The sequence below is a fragment of the Calliphora vicina genome, chromosome 3 (genome assembly GCF_958450345.1).
Source record: "Calliphora vicina chromosome 3, idCalVici1.1, whole genome shotgun sequence".
In the NCBI taxonomy this organism is placed as follows: domain Eukaryota; kingdom Metazoa; phylum Arthropoda; class Insecta; order Diptera; family Calliphoridae; genus Calliphora; species Calliphora vicina.
In genome coordinates this window covers 1,063,346-1,081,305 of record NC_088782.1, presented here as the reverse complement: position 1 = coordinate 1,081,305, position 17,960 = coordinate 1,063,346, and the positions used below count along the sequence as shown (strand labels likewise).

At 30.2% G+C, this 17,960-nt stretch overlaps 1 protein-coding gene across 1 annotated transcript in view; it reads left to right on the top strand.

Annotated features, from left to right (window-relative positions):
• The window catches only part of barc (RRM1_TatSF1_like and RRM2_TatSF1_like domain-containing protein barc), a 45,920-nt gene that overhangs the window by 17,861 nt on the left and 10,099 nt on the right, over positions 1-17,960 (top strand). The gene's annotated exons all lie outside the window — the stretch shown is intronic.

Sequence of the window (17,960 nt, the reverse complement as noted above, 5' to 3'; positions counted from 1 at the left end):
GATTTTAACGATGGGAGCTATGACTAATTATGGACCGATCGTAACAAAATTTAGTGACATGAATTTTTGTGTATATCAAACTTATTTGGAGCGGAATTTGTGGAGATAAATTACACATTTATGACCGATAAAGTCCAATTTCGGAAGGACATTTCAATAGGCCTGATCCTTGAGCCGAAAAAATAATATGTACCAAATTTCATCGAAATATCTTCAAATTTGCGACCTGTACTTTACGCACTAGGTTTACATGGACTAATATTTTTGGGCGTATTTACGTCTGAAATATTTATCAGAAATAGAAAATATAAAATAAAATTATTTCAGATTTTTTTTTTTATAAAAATAAAAAAAAACAATTTTGTAAAAAGTCACTTTTATGATGAAATTCTAGCGAATAATTTTGGAATTTGAAAAAAAGTAAATTTTGAAAAAAACGACTAATCAAACAACCATACACAGAGAAAACAGATTCGTTGTTGCAACCGAATTTTGTCGGTTGCAAGTACTATTTCATAATTCGATTGGAATAACTGATTATATATGGTACTCGTAACCGTTTTCAAATACAATTCGGTTAAAAGGGAAAGTACATATAAATGACTATTGTGAATTAATTGCAAAATAATTAGATTTTGTTTTTAATATAGTTTATTTAATTTGCACACAGTTAAACAAAGATACATCTGTATATATACATATAAATTATAATTGTTTTATGTATGATGTGAGTTAAATCCTCCATTCCAAATTGATGTAAGTACATAGATAGAAACTTGGTCTTGCTTTGACGATCACAGGCTTTTTTCAGGATTTTCATATAAAAGCAGAGGAAAAATATATTTGGGCATGGTTACTGTAACCATTTCAATATTGTTACAAGTTTTTTAACAATATTATAGTCACAGTAACCATTTACATGATTGTGGTAACCATAATATGGTTAATTTGCGATTCACATGATTGTATCAACCATATATATGGTTACAGTAAACAAATATATGTTTGTGACAACCATTCATATGATGAATGACTTATCATATTATGTTGCTCTCTGCTTAAGGCTTATCATAATCTGAGAACAACATATTATGATAAAATTATTCATCATATATGTATATGGTTGCCACAAACATATATTTGTTTACTGTAACCATTTGTAACCATTTAAATGGTTACAGTAACCATGCCCAATTATATTTTTCCTGCCCAAAATTTGTACACAAATAAATTATTTCTGTTTCTCAATTTATTTTATTTTTTCATAAATGTCAATAAAACCAATAATTTCATTATTTTATGTCGGAACCGAATTTTTCGATTACAAACCCTAATAATATTGATTGTCTTTTCCGAATGAATAAAAATCATATTAGTAAAGACACAAACCGACGTTTTACAGTTATTGCAACCGTAATTCAATTACAAAAACGATTTTACAGTTTTAAACACAAAAAATCGATTAGATATATACAGTGCCGAACTTATGTATTGGCACAGGATGCTCATTGTACTTTAAGGTTTATTTAGAGGCAGTATTGTAGAGATTTTTAATAAAAAAATATATTTACCGGATAGACTGTTGAATTTCCTATAAAATATAACCAAATTCATTTCAACAATTAAATACCACTATTTATTAATAACAAAACAACATAAAAAATACTTCATTTCAATGATCAAAATTATTGGCACACTTCATTAAAAGCTAAAAACAACATTGCAAAATTTAGTATATAGTTGCAAGTGATTTTTGCTTTATAACTGCCTCGAGTAGCTTAGGCATGAATCCACCAACTTGTTTGTGATATCTGACCCAATACTTTGACATTCTTCAACTAATTCCTTTTTCACTCGCTTATCTATCTATCTTCCCACAGATGCTCCATTGGGTTGAGATCCGGAGATTGTGGAGGGTGTGGTAGGTCATGCGAAATATTGTATGAAAGCCACATATGTCCAGTATAGGCCGAATTTTTGGGGTCATTGTCATTTTGAAAAGTGAAAGAAAATGGTAAAATTAACATTTCTGCACTTTTTCTGAGGTGTTTCCATATATTTCACTTTGTCCATTATTTCGTCAATGAACACCAGCTCTCCAACCACTGCAGCGGACATACAACCCCACACAGTTACCTCTCCAGCACCATGTTTTACTGTTGAAGCAATATTTTGTTTTTCCAGCTCTTTATTGGGTTTTCTCCATACCGTTTGACGGCCATCAGAGCGAAAATTATTAATTTTGCTTTCATCAGAGAGTAGCACTTGGTGCTAAAAATCATGTGGCTTACGTAAATTCCTAAACGGCATATTCTAAACGCTTCTTTAGGTTCACAGATGAAATAAATGGTTTATGTCTAGCAATACGACAACTATAGTTTGTCTTCTATAGCACTCTTCTGGCTATTGCTGCGTGAACTTCTTTCCCAAACTCTTCTTTAATCTCTGCAGCAACCTTTGCTAAAGATATTTTTGAACATAACTTGACCTTTTTGATTATATGGCTGCATTTACGCTCACTTAAGGATCTAGACGACTTGTATGTTTAGCACTTTCAATTGTTGATGCTCCCTTAAAACGTTGCACGATACTCCGAATTGTAAAACGGCTCCTTTCCATAATCTCTACAATCTCAGCATACGATTTTCCTTGATTGTGCAAGTGAAAAATGATTTTGCGCTCAGATTCTGTTGTTTCCTTTTTTTTTGTTAGCTATTTTCAGCAAAATTGATAATTATTGTGCAAATTTTTTACAAATTGACATTAACAGTTTTAGAAACGAAAACTGTTAAATAAAAGAAGATAAAATGGCATTTTCTATGAACAAAAAGTGGATAGATTGATAAAATTTGAAGAATCTGGTTAAGTGTGCCAATAGTTTTGTTCGACGGAATTGGGGAATTTTTCGTCTTTTTATTATTAGTAAATAATATTGCAAAATTGTTGAAATAAAGTTGGTGGTATTTTGTAGGAAATTCATCAATCTATCTGATAAATATATTTTTTTTTAAAAATGTCAACAATATGGCCTTTAAATCGACCTTAAAGTACAATGAGCATCCTGTGCCAATACTTAAGTTCGGCACTGTAGTTATTTAATGATTACAATAAAATCTTGATTAACTTAACTAAATTTTATTAATTACAACCGATTTTCAACCAATCTGTTTTCTGTGTGTACATACTAGGGTATTCATTCGACTAATGATCGTTCGATTAATCGAATAATTTCTTACGAATAATTATTCGAACAATTTAAAAATTACCATTTTCGAATAACGAATAATTCGAACAATTTTATGTAGAATAATCGAATAAAACGAATAAATGCTCATATATACATATTTAAATTTATTAAATTGCTTAACATTTTTTATAATTCCAAATTTAAATAAGTAATAATGACTCACAAAAATTGTATTGTTTCTGAAATTCGACAAATAACTAAACACAAAGGGACTTTCGATCACTGTAGATGAGTGTTCTGATAGCTTCTTCTATAAATATATAAATATTACTGCAAGAAGTTACAATTCTAAAAACAAATCTTTCAAAATTTTTAACTTAGGACTTGAGCCAATGAAAATAAAAGGTACGGAATAAAATATTTGTTATTTAGCTGGCGAAATATTAGAAGAATCGCAATTAATAATCAAAATATTAACTTAGATTAATGTGGAGTTGAATGTGATGGAGAATGTGATTTTAAACAGTCGTCGAAAATGATATTGAGGATGACAAAGGCCATGATCCTAAAATATATTTAAGTGATGTTATTAACCGCTTACGTAAGTGTTGCAAAATATTTAATAAATCGAATGATAAACACAAATATTCGTGGAGTTCGTCTTATACATGATTTTGAACATCGTTGAACTTCATTGTCTAACATGGTAATAAACTTTTTGCGTATTTGTAAATGCGTCAATCATGCACTGCCTGACTTCAAATTAGCCACGTTCACTGACAATGATATCAAACTTTGGACAGATTTGTGTAATTCCCTAAGACAACTTTATTAAGCAAAGATTCGGAACCCTGATAGAACTTGAGGATATAAGGAGTGAGATCGAAAAATTCTTAACACACGTTTTTCATTACATTTTTTAACCCAAGTATTATTTGAATTTTTTTTTGATCAAGTTACCTTTGAAAAACATGTCAGTTATTATGTGTAATGTCAATTATATTAATTTTTTTGTTAATCTGATTAAAATGAGTGACCAGAAAAAAGTGCGTACTGAAATTATTAAATATTTTCAACAAAACCCAACTTGGTCTTACAAAAAGTTGGCCAAGCATACAAAGGTCTGCCGTCAAACTGTTTCCAATGTTATTAAACAGTACCGGGAGAACTTGTCAGTTGATAGAAAACCTGGTTCAGGTAGAAGGAATGGTCCACATGATGTTTCTAAAGCCAAAAAAATAGAACGCATTTTCAAAAGAGCTCCCAACACATCCGGTAGGAAAGCAGCCCGGTTAGCTCAGTGCTCGGACTATTTGGTACGAAAAGTTAAAGCTAATGCAGGTTTAAAAACATACAAGGCTCAAAAAGTTCCTGACAGGAACGCTACTAAAAATTTAGAGGCCAAAAACAGAGCACGGAAATTGAAGTCAAGTTTTATAAAAAAATATTCTTGCTGCATAATGGATGACGAAACGTATGTTCTGGCAGATTTTTCGCAACTTCCAGGTCAAAAATTTTATGTTGCTGATGCTCGAGGGAATGTTGAAGAAAAGTTTAGGACCCAAAAGCAGACAAAATTTCCCAGAAAGTTCTTGGTATGGCAAGCAATATGCAGTTGCGGCAAAAGAAGCCACTCATTTGTTACAACGGGCTCTATAAATACCGAAATTTACATCAAGGAATGTTTACAAAAAAGGCTGCTTCCATTCATAAGACTTCATAATGTGTCCACTTATTTTTGGCCTGACTTGGCATCCTGTCACTATGGCAAACAAGCCCTTGAGTGGTACAAGAACAATAATGTGGTATTTGTACCAAGAGAGGCAAATCCTCCAAACTGCCCGGAGCTAAGGCCAGTGGAGAGATATTGGGCTCTTGTTAAAAGAGAATTGAAGAGTACAAAAAAGGTGTCCAAAAGTGTGGTAGATTTTAAACGGAGATGGACTACATGTTCGAGCAAAGTGACAGAAAGCACTATAAAAACGTTAATGGAAGGGTTTCCGAAAAAGGTTCAAAATTTCATCACTAGTGATTAAAACTATAAAAATAATTTTTTTTGTAAATTGTAATAATAATTTCAATCAAATAAAAAAAAATTAAAGCTGTAAGTTTAGTGGTTTCTTTTTTATAAACATATATGTATGTTAAGAATTTTTCGATCTCACTCCTTAATACAATTTGTTATAAATAATTTTATAAAGTGAATAATTCATTTACTAAAGAATAAGTTACTCATTTTAAAATCCGAATTAATGAACGACATAAAATGTTCTTAATACGTTTATATTGTACTTGAATTCAGGTTCATGTCCAACTAGCTCAAAATTTTTAAGCTCCAAAACGGAAACTATAGGGTTTGCTAGTCAATTGTTTTATATATTGTTCGGAAGTTAATCTGATCAGAATATTTCTGATGAAAATTTAATGATGGACTTTGTTTTCAAATGTTTTTTAACATTATCAATACTTGAATTGTTAACTTTAACGTTATTTTTTGTTTTTCTTTAACAATAAAATATTAAAAAATCGACATAAAAACTTCATTCTTTAAATTTTTATAAAAAAAGATTAAATTATTCGAATAATTCGATTAATTTTAAACGTGTGATCGAATTATTCGAACAAGTTAAAATCTCTTATTCGAATTATTCGTTTTATTCGAACAAGAGAAAAATCGAATAATTCGAATACCCTAGTACATACACCCAGCGAAAAAATGAACACATCCGTATACAATTTGACACCATTCGGTGTCAATAGTGTATCAACCCCGTATGTGTACAAATTGTACACGAACGGTATCAACATGACAACGAAAAAATTACACCATTCCGTTGCCGAATTGACACCATCCGTTGTCGATTTGACAACGTTCGTGTACGATTTGACACCAGACCGTTGTCAATTTGACACCATAAGTTGTCGACTTGATACCGTTCGTGTACGATTTGACACCTGACAATTGTTCCTTTCTATTTTTTTGGTAATTAATATAAATAACAATTTCTTTATTTTTTACATTTTTTTAATACAATACTTATAAATATTTAATTATAAAATAAGTATAAAAACTATAAGATTCCATTTGGAGTTGTATGTCGTCACTGGATTCGGTGGTCTTCTCTGCGTGGATCTTCACTGACTTCACTGCCTGGATCTTCATCAACGCAAATTCGCAATCAAACACAATTACACTTTCTTTTATATTTTGGTTTTTAAAGTTATTTGCATCACTATTATCCTTTATTATTTATTAAAATATTTTAAATTTTTTTAATGTAAATAAAATTAAAACACACTTATAAAAATGCGTCGCGAATAATTTAACAACATTGCGTTGTCGATTCGTACCCGTTTGTTTACAAATTGTAAACGTATGGTGTCAAAATGACACCAATAGTTGTCGATTTTGCAACGCACAGTGGTTCAGAAACGTAGTTTTTTGGCAATAATTCGGTATCTCGGGAACTATTAGAGATATTATTACGAAATTTCACATGATTGGAGCTGAGGTGTTTTCGAGTTGATTTGCATTTGTTCAGCTTCCTAGGGGTAATGGGGGCCAGTACGTGGCCCCTCAAATTTGGTCACCTCGGGTCTTAAATTTTTAAAAAAATCGCCAAAAATCCATTTATAATCCGAATGAGCTGAAATTTAAAATATAAATAGTCCTTGAGAAGATCTACTAAAAATACGCTTACATATGTAGGTTATCTCTATTAGTTGAAGAGATATTTAGGTTTATTGATTTATTTTTTTTTATTTTGCTCGATCTTTTTTTGGTTTTTTAGTTATCGCGGGCCAACGGAGGGTCGAAATTTTTTTTTACAAAATCAGCTATATTGGCGATAAAATTCTAAATAAAATACGAACAACTTGCTAAGAGTCATGTCGTCCCTATAAAAACTTACACTCATCCAAATTTGGAACATGTAAAAAGTCCGTATTTTTTACGTTTTTTATCAAAAAAGTGCCTATATTTTTTCTTTTGTAGAAAAAAATTTTCTTCGGAACTATATACAATTTGTATATGATCCGGAAAGAGAACTTAATAGAAAAGCGTGTAAACTAAAATTTGGCTCACTTAAGCGGACATAACACTCCCTAGAAGTATCCAAACTTGGCCAATTTAAAAAAAAAAAAATTTGGTTTGAGTAAAAAAATTTAAAAAGGCAAAGCATCGATCCTCGAAATAGCCCCCTATTTGTATAGCCCTATATATTTCTTAAATACTTGCAAAGTTTTTTTTACTATCACACGGTAAATAACGTCACAGTAGGCAGTTTTCTAAAAAAAAACTGAGTTTTTGGAACACATTTTCCCCGTTTCAGGAATTTCGGTATTTGAAAATAAAAAATGTCAAAAATTATAATGCGATTGATTTAAGGACATTTGAGTCTATATCAGTTCCAAATTTTGTTATGATATCTTTAACCGTTTAAATTTTACATTAATTCAAATTTTATATTTTTCTTCATGGAAAATCACCATATTATAATTTTTTTTTTAGTTTTTACATTTTCTAACTTTGGATGCATGTAACTTTTTATAGGGATGACATAACTGTCTCCAAGTTGTTTCTATTCTATTTAGAATTTTATCGCCAATATGGCTGATGCTGTTAAAAAAAATTTCGACCCTCCGTTGGCCCGCCATATCTAAAAAACCAAAACAAGATCGAGCAAAATTAAAAAAAATAAATTAATAAACCTAAATATCTCTTCAACTAATATAGATAACCTACAAGTCTAATCGTATTTTTAGTAGATCTTCTCAAGTACTATTTATATTTTAAATTTCAGCTTATTCGGATCATAAATGGAGTTTTGGCGATTTTTTTAAAAATTTGAGACCCGAGGTGACCAAATTTGAGGGGCCACGTACTGGCCCCCATTACCCGTAGGAAGCTGAACAACTACGAATCGACTCAGAAACACCTCAGCTCCAACCATGTGAAATTTCGTAATAATATCTCCAATAGTTCCCGAGATACCGAATTATTTTTTTAAAAAAAGCTGTTATTGCATGCGCAATAACGTGCTTGTGAAGCAAATTTTTCCTAACTTTTTTATTGTTTTTTGTATCGGAATTGCTTAGGGGCAAAAACGGGCAGCTGAATTTTTAATAAATCGTTAGCTGAGACTTCAGGCTTTAATTCGATGTAAGTCTCGGGCTAGAGGTCGTTGGAGATCAATAGGTACAATCCATAGAATTTGGAGAAAATAAATATTTTTGGACAATTTATAGTAGTAATTTTTATTTTTTTTAATTTTCAAAAAATTTTTTATTTGCATATATATCATTTATAACATCCAATTCTATAAAAAAAATCATTATAGTGTCATTACAAGAATATTTTAACAGCATGAAGCGATAAAAGGTAGCATATATAATACGGTCATTTCAAACGCATTCACTTAGGTCACCTTTGAATGTCTGTGGACAAAAAAGTAATAAAGATATAAGCCTAATATTTTTGGTACATAATAATTAGATTGTTTATTACAAACTGTGAAAAAATCAAGTAGATCAGAAGACATGAAAAAAATTAATTAATGCCGCCCTTGAACCAGTGTGCAACGTCGTTTTTCCCTCAGTGTATATTTATTAATGTTAAAAATATCTATACAAAATTTGTCTAGCTAAAACCTTTGTTACAACTAATGACAACTATAAATTGCATTCCACACATTCGTTTTAATCTTCTTATTGTTCTCATTTCATTTTAAGTTAAAAATTATACGTTTTTGTTAAATTTTGTTCTTTGAATTTCTTAAGTTCTCAATAAAAATAGTAAGTGATTATCAGTCACTCATACATATGACCTCAATAAATGCGTAGGTTTTTATGTAAATTTATTTATTTGTTTGTTTTTTTTTGGCTTCTGATAATACTTTAGTCCGTCCAATAATATAATCCCTTAACAAAAATCTCAATCTCTTCTCAAATGTGTATATTTTAATTAACTTCTAGGTGTTTTGTTGTTTTATTTTTTTGTAATGCAAAATTGTTGTTTGACAAAACCTCCAAAAGAAAAATAAAATCAAATGCTAATTCTTAAAACGAAAAATAAAATAATAAGAAACGCACAATTTATACTTGGCACGATTTCCTTTGAAATTAGCATATTAAATATATGCCGCCAACTAAAAATCAAATACATTCATTTTCTATGACTTAATGCCACCAAAACCAAACACACAGCTCCGCACGCATTTCAAAGAATTCAACAAACTTAAAGAAAACCAAACAAGTTAATTTGAAAAAAATACAAACTACTAAACGAGTTAATAATATGAATAAAACACAGTAATACTCGCAAGTATCTACCTACCACACACTACTTAACTAGTACAACATATTAATGTTACCAAAATGTTTGTAGCAAGTAGTAAGTAGGCGGTTTTCACATTGAAAATATTAAAAACAAACCATCAACTCGATTTTCATACAACGAGTATAATAAGAATATATTAAAATTCTTTTACTCAGAAATGTGTTTCATTGAGTGAGTGTTTTTCGAAATATGTATTCAAAATAGATTTCTATGAATTTCAGATTTAAATTAAATAATACATAAGGAGTGAGATCGAAAAATTCTTAACATACATATATGTTTATAAAAAAGAAACCACTAAACTTACAGCTTTAATTTTTTTTTTATTTGATTGAAATTATTATTACAATTTACAAAAAAAAATATTTTTATAGTTTTAATCACTAGTGATGAAATTTTGAACCTTTTTCGGAAACCCTTCCATTAACGTTTTTATAGTGCTTTCTGTCACTTTGCTCGAACATGTAGTCCATCTCCGTTTAAAATCTACCACACTTTTGGACACCTTTTTTGTACTCTTCAATTCTCTTTTAACAAGAGCCCAATATCTCTCCACTGGCCTTAGCTCCGGGCAGTTTGGAGGATTTGCCTCTCTTGGTACAAATACCACATTATTGTTCTTGTACCACTCAAGGGCTTGTTTGCCATAGTGACAGGATGCCAAGTCAGGCCAAAAATAACTGGACGCCTTTTTTGTAAACATTCCTTGATGTAAATTTCGGTATTTATAGAGCCCGTTGTAACAAATGAGTGGCTTCTTTTGCCGCAACTGCATATTGCTTGCCATACCAAGAACTTTCTGGGAAATTTTGTCTGCTTTTGGGTCCTAAACTTTTCTTCAACATTCCCTCGAGCATCAGCAACATAAAATTTTTGACCTGGAAGTTGCGAAAAATCTGCCAGAACATACGTTTCGTCATCCATTATGCAGCAAGAATATTTTTTTATAAAACTTGACTTCAATTTCCGTGCTCTGTTTTTGGCCTCTAAATTTTTAGTAGCGTTCCTGTCAGGAACTTTTTGAGCCTTGTATGTTTTTAAACCTGCATTAGCTTTAACTTTTCGTACCAAATAGTCCGAGCACTGAGCTAACCGGGCTGCTTTCCTACCGGATGTGTTGGGAGCTCTTTTGAAAATGCGTTCTATTTTTTTGGCTTTAGAAACATCATGTGGACCATTCCTTCTACCTGAACCAGGTTTTCTATCAACTGACAAGTTCTCCCGGTACTGTTTAATAACATTGGAAACAGTTTGACGGCAGACCTTTGTATGCTTGGCCAACTTTTTGTAAGACCAAGTTGGGTTTTGTTGAAAATATTTAATAATTTCAGTACGCACTTTTTTCTGGTCACTCATTTTAATCAGATTAACAAAAAAATTAATATAATTGACATTACACATAATAACTGACATGTTTTTCAAAGGTAACTTGATAAAAAAAAATTCAAATAATACTTGGGTTAAAAAATGTAATGAAAAACGTGTGTTAAGAATTTTTCGATCTCACTCCTTATTAAGAATTTAAAGCACAAAGTTCTTTCTATATTAAAGGAGATTTGGTGGTGCCGATCATAGTTGTCGCAACCATGTATTTTCACTGCGAACAAACAAAAAAAATATGATTAAAATTGCTATGCTAAATTTCTTCATGTTCGAAAGATTTGGAAGTGTAATAAAGTGTACAAAGCATGACAAGTTGCCTATGTTGAAAAATTAGTGACGATCAATTTCTAGACACAGATCATTCAATAGAATTAGTGGATCAGTATAATACATTTCTCGCACATCAAATATAAATTGACAATTTTATATTGTAATCATAAATTTTAAATTCGTGCAAACAATTTCTATGTATGCATGACCTTTATCGAACTAAAAAATCTCTTAAATATTAACAAAATCGATTAATTTATTATGATCATACGATTGCTTTAGTAAAATTTCTAGCATGGAATCTTGCGAAATTTTCGATATTGCAATTTTTAGTAAATTTAAAAGCATACATTTTGCCTTGGTAGACAGACATAAGGAATGAGATCGAAAAAACCTTAACACCTTAACATACAAGGATCTATCTATGTTCCAAATTTAAATAAAATCGGTTCAGCCGTTTAGGCGTGATGCTCAAACAAACCAACAAACCAACAAACAAACAAACTTACAAAGACATTTATATATTTATATGGATATACATATGTAAGTTAAGATTTTTTCGATCTCAATCCTTATGTAAATGTTGTCTATACAATCCCTTTCAGTAGCTATTTTCTGAATTTACAATACAGCAGCAGTTTCTACTAAATTATTATAGGCTTATGAAGCAGCAAATGTAAAACTCAAAATTTAAGTTTTAGTTATTCATACTATTCATATTCATCTATGTACGTACATCTATGCAAATATTCATTCTTTGCACCGAAAGTAAGAAAATCTTCTTAAAATGTTTAACTTTGACTTTGTGTACGTAGTATGTCGAGTGTGTGTGTTCCTTTGTGGTCTCATAAATTTGTGTGCTAAAATAAAAAAAAAGTTTATTCTTGTCGTATTTACAGGACAATGTCCTACAAATGTGAGTATTGTTGTTGTTGTTGTTGTTGGACTATTACAACTACAACTACAATTCATGGCTTTTGGTTTTTGTAGGGGTTTTAATTTTCCTCTGACTGCCTATTTAACCCATTCTTGACCACCACCGCAAACATTACTTTTAACTCTTGTTGTTTTGAGGTTTATACCATGAGGTTGGATAGGAGGGTGGTTATCATACTCTACTCCTTTCGTTTGTAAAATGCAACAACTTGAATTACAAATAGAACAACAAATACAACAATAATATCAAATGCAAATTTTCATAAACAAACTTATTTCTCTTTTACACTTTGTGTACATTTTATGTGTAATGTTTTCTTTTCTCTTCATTCCCCCGTATAAATATAAAATTATTTGTTTCTATTTTGTTGTTGAGTTTTGCTTTACGAGTCTACTAACCCAGTATTGTTGTATTTTGTGTAATGTACTTGTTTTTGTTGTTGTGCTGTGCTAAGTTGACATTATTCTTCTTTTGTTGTTTTTTTTAACATTCTTGTTTTACCATTTTTTTCATTGTGGTCTCGTTGCCAACGTCACATAAATACCCGGCATATTTTTAAAGTTTAAATTTTTTAAATAGAATATTTATGTACATATTTCTATAGGCTTTAAAGAGTTCCTATAAATAGAATCAGAGTTTCACAATTTGTTTATTTGTTGTATATGTATGTATTTTGGTCAATTCACAAGGTCTCTTATCATGTCATATTGTCATAAAGCTAATTCACAAGGTGTACGACTGTTGTGAACAACCCCTCATAACTATGTAAGTGTGCTATTTCAAATCTAAATCAGCTGATATAAAAGACCGATACAAAATAAAACAATTACAAACATTTTCTGTTACAATGGCAAGTGAGAAAACTAAAATAATAATTATTTGCTATAGCGTCCATTAAATATTATTCTGCAACCACTTTTACGAAAACAAATAAAAATTTTGTTCAAAAAATAATTGTAAACAAAAACAGCTGATTATCAGAGACCTGTGTCGAACACTTTTTTCGGCGGCGGAGGCTTGTGAGAAATTGTATGGCGGCTTTGCTTAATTTTTCGAGACTAGAACTTTTTGACTGCGATTCTTGGTGTCGGCTCCCGAATATTATCAGCGACTCGACGGCTCGGCGTATGCGGCTAGTAGGGATTCGGCGCAGGTCTCTGCTGGTTGGTTACAACAGCACAATAAACATAGCTTACAGAGTAGTAATAGATTAGGACATTTTTTGCTTGAATATCAACAATAACAATTTTAAACCATTGTGAAATATTACAACATTATGACAATATGACATGATAAGAGACCTTGTGAATTGACCAATAGTAAAAAATAAGAAAAACATCAAATCAAATATATATATAACTGCTGACAATTAAAGAATTCATGGAATATTTTATTGAAAAATATGACAAAAATTGATTTTATTGAGTTTTTGCGAATGAAATTTTACAGTTAATAGATTTTTCTATTGAAAATGCAAAAACTAAACAAATTTTGAAATTTATTATCAGGAATCCAGCAATGCGATTTGAGAATTTTGGATGGAACTGATATCGAAAATTTGCAAACTTTTTTCCTTTTAAAATATTTGATGTAAAGTTAGCTTTTCAAAAATGATAAATTCCTTATACATCTTCTTAGAAGTTTTTTAGATAACTTTTTTTTTTCCAAAAAACTAGCGAAAAATCGCCATTTGTCAGTCATGATTCTTAAACACTTCTTTTTTTTATTTGACATGTGCATTTGTTGTTAGTCCAATAAGAAAATCGAGAAATATTTGAAACTGGGGTGGGTAAAAATTAGAAAATTTAATTTTCAAATACGAATATCTCCTAAGCTATAAGCAATAATTTATAACTCGACGAGGAGATTCTATATAATTTTTAGGATCGTTTTAAAAATTTAATATACCCGAGGTGTCCTACGTTGGGGACCCTCTAAATCAATTGAAAAATATGCTGATATAATAAATGCATAATAAAATATATGTAGTTTCATTTTAAACATGTACTTTATTTTCTTTGTATTTGTGTTAAAAAAAATGCTTTCGAGTAGGTACCTTTGTGTAGTAAATACTCAAAAAATCAATCAGTATTGAGTACTTAATATTGAAATATTAAGTTATTGAGTTAAAGTAACTAGTTGCTAAATTTGTTAAAGAACATTTAGACGAGACAGAAATGTCTCGTGGAATCGGATAATAATCATTTTTAAATGATGTACGACAATTACCCCTATTAATTAAATGTTTGACCTATTAAATGTTTGGAAAACTTTCTATTTCAATATCAATAGAATTAATGAACTCAAAAAGGCGTTGATATTACTGAAAAACCAATTCACGAAACATTGGTGTATAAGTGCGAAGATTACACATAGTTTTATATTGTTAAAAGATTTTCTAAAAAAAGTTAAAAACATTGACACAAAGTCGTTTTTTTGTTTGATACAATAATTGTAGAAGGTAGAATCACTAGGGAGAGTTTTCAATATTTACCCCTATAATGTCAAACTTTGATTTTGATTATTTTCATATTTTCTTTTGTTTGGCGTTACAAGAATTGTATAATTGAGAATTTATTTTCTACTGAGTGTATCTTACATTGTTGTGTCGTGGTTTTTTGCTTCCTTAAAAATCAAAATTTATGAAAATAACAATTCCTGATTACAGGTTGTATGTCCAGGTTTTCTATTTATTAAAAAGTGCTTCAATAAATACATAAATATTTTATATTCTTCTGTCCAATTCCAAAGTATCCCAGCGGCGAAATTTGTGAGGCCTTCAGCTATAAGGCCTTCTGTAAGACCTTCCTGGACCTTTTTTTAGATCCAGTACTCATGCTCGCTTGCCTTCTCAGGAAGACCTTATGGAAGGCCTACCTGCTCCCTTCTTTTTGTTGCTACAAACGTAGTACAAGCAGAAAATACCGTTAAAAACTCACATTCCAAAGACAAAACTACAAATACAAAAAAATGCAAAAAGTGAAGAGAAAAAAAGAAGTCAACTTAAAATAGTTTTGCTTTAATTCTTGGACAAAGCGGTTGGAGAATTTTTTACTTGGTCATTATTGGATTTTATTATAAAAAAATAAAAATCAATAAGATATCGTTTAGGCCGGGTAAGTTATTAAATTTTAAACATAGTTTAGGCTTAATCAAATATACAATTTATTTAACAAAATTTATTTACAAAAGGCCTGCTACCAGGCCTGTTGAAGAAGGCCTTGGCTGGCTAGGACATCGTGTGTAAAAAATGTATGAGTATGGAATGGGTCAATAAGTCCTTGTGTCTGCTAAATAAGGCCTTCCAGAAGGCCTGCTTACTACTTCTTTTCGCCGCTGGGATGTATGTATACATTTTAAAACACTTTCTTTCATCCAGTTCCTCTATTAAACTTTAAATTTACCCCACATGACGTATGAATAATTTAACAATTTAAATTATAACTCATACGTACCCCAGTCCTTATAAAACCGTATTCTCGTATTGATTACTTTGATTTTCCCTTTCTTTTTCTTTAAAGTTTATTGAACCTCTTACAAATTTAACTTAACAATTGTCACTTGATAATCGTGTGCTGGTTCTGTTGTCTTTCTAGTCCACATGTTGATTTACAACATTATTTTGAGTTCAATATTAAATATGTATGTAATGTGTCAGAGAAAACGATATAAAAGACGTCAATTCAGTTCTTGACAATACGAATTATATGAATTATGATACGATGATGGGTTCGATGTAAAAAAGTTCATCGAACTACTTTTTATAATTTATCGTATAATCCTTTGTCCAAGTAATCAATATAATATGAATAAATTACTGCAAACCATTTACTTTACAAGCTCAAATAAATACCTACAAAAGTACTTAATTTCTTAAAAGCTATGAGAAACTATAAGTAGGTGAGAGTAAATTTTGGACTTAAACGAATTTTATATACTCTAATAAATAATGTAATATCTAAGTTATGTTGTGTTAATTTGAGAAATTATGACTGTAAATTTGTATTTTAAGAAAAAAAAAATAAAAAAAACATTAAAAACATGCTCTAAAAAGATGAAAATAATGTTTCAATTAAGTCAAATCATGTTTTTTTTTTATTTTTTGAAAATAAAACATTTTATTTATGAACCGATCCTGAAAAAGTCACGATATTAATTATTGTAAGACAATTATGAATGTTCAAGTAATTTTTTGAGGGGGACCTTGTATGGGGACTAGGTTCAAATGTAGCACGATTTTCGCTCTGAACTTAGAAATAATTTGTGTAAAATTTTATCAGGATTGTCGCATAATCATGTTTTCCGGGTGAAATCATGCACCGATATTGCCCATTTTCAATACCAAAATAAGTTCGAATTTTCGAACTTAATTGTCATCAGTTGTAAGCCTGAATGCACAATTTCAACCTATTCAGGGTACGATAAAAGGTTCCAACTTCAGTTATAAATTTTGACCTAAACTCACAAACAAACAAACTAAGTTACATACACACAGTAAGTTACATAAAGTTTTTTTTTTAAGACAAACAACTCTTTGCTTGTCTGCAGATACACCCAGAGTCTCTGGCGGGAATCGAACCCGCAAGCCCCAGATCGATAGTCCAGCACACTACGGTCTAGTCTAGCGGAACAACACTTTTTGTTGTAATATTTTGGAGTAAGATTTGTGATCGAGTCATATATTTTGCAATTGGAAAATTAAGATTTAAGATTGTGTTGCAAATTAACTATTCAACTTCTTTTAGCCTCTGAACATAGTGTAGCATTAAATAACCATAAGTATCTACAAATAGTCTATTGAAGTTGTTAATAAACAACTGGTAGTTTTCCTATATTCAAAATAACAAGAATTAGAATACTCCGAACTTGTGATAGTATTTGTTTATGTTTTCCTCATTTCTCATCCTCAAAATATGTTACATTTATTTATTTATTCTAATAACAAAGTCAACTGTCATTTGCCTTAAAAACAAACTACTTTGAAAGCTTGAAAAATAAGTTAAAGTAACCAACAGCCATTAATTCCTTTAAACCACAAAATGAAAAAAATAAAAAATAAAAAATAAAGAAATGGAAAGAAAAGTATAAATAAATGTATGTTATTGTTGTTTTCTGTTTAGTTATGCGCTGGTGGTGTGTAAGAAGTTGGCTTTTAATGACCTTCAACTTCTACAGTTGTTAGTTGTTTGATACTCGTAGTATGTTTCTTTGTCCATAATTGACTTTCATTTCCGTATCCAAACCCAAAAATAAAACTTACCAGAGAGTTAGTTGTTTGTTGCCACTATTTCTTTATGACAGTTTGTTAGTTTGTTTTTTTTTTTTTTCTTTTTATCAAATTTCTTTTCTTGCTGCTGGCTTATTGGGAAAGTTTGCTTGCTGTTACTGTTACTGTTGGTTTGGCTTCCTTTATTTACACAATTATTTGTATGTATGTTTGTATTTACTTGTTCTGTTCTATATACTATTTCTTCTCATGCTAAATAAATAAACTGTAATAGAAGGCAAACAAAAAATAAGAATAATAGTTGCTTTTCTTAAGTACGACTATAATAGAGAAACATTTTTGATTTCCGTTCTCTAACACCATGGCCAAGTGTCAAATTCATAAAACACTCGTACACTTTATGTTTCTTTCAACACATGGAATTTTTACGTTTTATTTTTGTACTTGTGCACGCATAAAAAAAATCACAGTTTATAATTTGATTTCATGGTTAATATGGTTTAGAAATGAGTGCACTAATGGTAGACACATGTCGCAGTTTAATTATCTCAAAATATTTTTCTCCCCTCTCTATAGGGCGAATATGATTTTTGTGATTGAGGTATTTTTAAAAAAAATT